Genomic DNA, 1,635 nt, shown 5'->3' on the forward strand with positions numbered 1-1,635 from the left:
GGGTCTTGTGCCTAGAGTAGAAAAGAATGTCTTGAGTTCCTGACAGCCACTAATTTTGTTAACAATAACTGTTCGATCACATTATCCGCTTCTAATGCATTTCGATCTGTTAAAAGCGTATTTCAATAATTTATTTGTTTCCTTCATTTTTTTTTTTATAAATGTTAAAGCAAAAAAGGAGGATGGGCGAAGGTCAAGATCTATAAAACTATTTATTGAGGGAGATTTGGCACTTTTTTCTAGCTGATGGAACAACTGCATTGAGGCTATGTGGCTACTGTTAGTGAACGTTAAAGGGGGAAAAGTTGTTGACGGCCAAAGAAAAAAGAACCAGTTCAGTGTGGTTTGAAACCAGTCAAACCTGAACGGTTGTACCTTAAAACAAATTGAGAGGAGAGTGAATAAAGAGCGAAGTCATATATTGAAACTAAGAATCGTATGGAAGAAATGCAAGTGATTCATCTAGACAAATGCCTGTTTATTAATGAAAACAAATAGTGTTTGTGTATTTGAAATTTGATATATTGTGTAAACATAGGAGGATAGAGAAAAGTTCGTAGGTACTTAATCTTTTATGTCTTTCATTTATTGGACTGCAGCCAGAGTTTTAGTCGAATAAATTGACCCTAGTATTATTTTTTAAAGTCTAGTACTGATTTAGTTTCTTTTGCTGAACCGCTACGTTGCAAACACGTAAGCAAATCAACACCGGTTGTCAAACAGTAGCCCCACACATACACATCCATTTAGTATTAACTGTCGGAGAAAATACCATTGAAGAGATTAATAATATATTTTTTAATTGGGTCGAGTTATTCTCTTGCTACTGTAGGGGCACAAGATTTTCAAAAAAAAAATGAAAGGATTGCATTTTGGAATTGGATCTCGAAGTACATATAAAGCTATAAATGATAGCAAGTAAATATTGGGATGAAAATATATATAAATACATACGACGGACTTCCACAGAGCTTCCGGCTACCAAATTCACTCACGCGGCATTGGTCGGCCCGAGCTAGAGTAAAATACACTAGTCAAATATGCCGCGCAGTGGGACTGAACTTAAAACCACATAGTTCGCTAAGCGAGCTTTTTAACCACACAGCCATGAAACAGTAATAACAAAAATATTTAAAATCCAGCACTCGACTCTTGGAATTGTTTCCTCATTACTGTTTCTTATGATTTTAATTTAATCCTTTTTAATAAACAAAGCCAGTTGAAGGTGTCAACAACACTTAGGGTTGTTATATTTGCTTTCAATCCAAGACTGGATATTATTTAGTGGTATGTGGATAACTTTCAAAACTTCTTGAAAATCTCAAACTCCCTGTCCATTTTTGGTTATTATTTTCGAAAATCTGTTCTGTCCAGAGACAAAATATGGAAAAAACATAGGCAAGCGTGGCTGTATAGTAAGAAGCTTGCTTCCCAATAACGTGGTTCCGGGTTCAGCCGTACTGCGTGGTACTTGGGCAACTGTCTTCTGCTGTAGCTTTGGGAATGAATTTGGTAGACGGAAACAGAAATAACCTCATTGTGTGTGTGTGTGTGTGTTTGTCCTCCCACAACTGCTTGATAACCAGTTTTGGTATGTTTACGTCCTCGTCACTTAGCAGCTCGACAAAAGGAATC

At 36.5% G+C, this 1,635-nt stretch overlaps 1 protein-coding gene across 1 annotated transcript in view; it reads right to left on the reverse strand.

The window, feature by feature from the left end:
- The window catches only part of LOC106868397 (peroxisome proliferator-activated receptor gamma), an 86,011-nt gene that overhangs the window by 83,341 nt on the left and 1,035 nt on the right, over window positions 1-1,635 (reverse strand). The window lies entirely within an intron of this gene.

This window comes from Octopus bimaculoides, chromosome 5 (genome assembly GCF_001194135.2).
Source record: "Octopus bimaculoides isolate UCB-OBI-ISO-001 chromosome 5, ASM119413v2, whole genome shotgun sequence".
Lineage (NCBI taxonomy): Eukaryota > Metazoa > Mollusca > Cephalopoda > Octopoda > Octopodidae > Octopus > Octopus bimaculoides.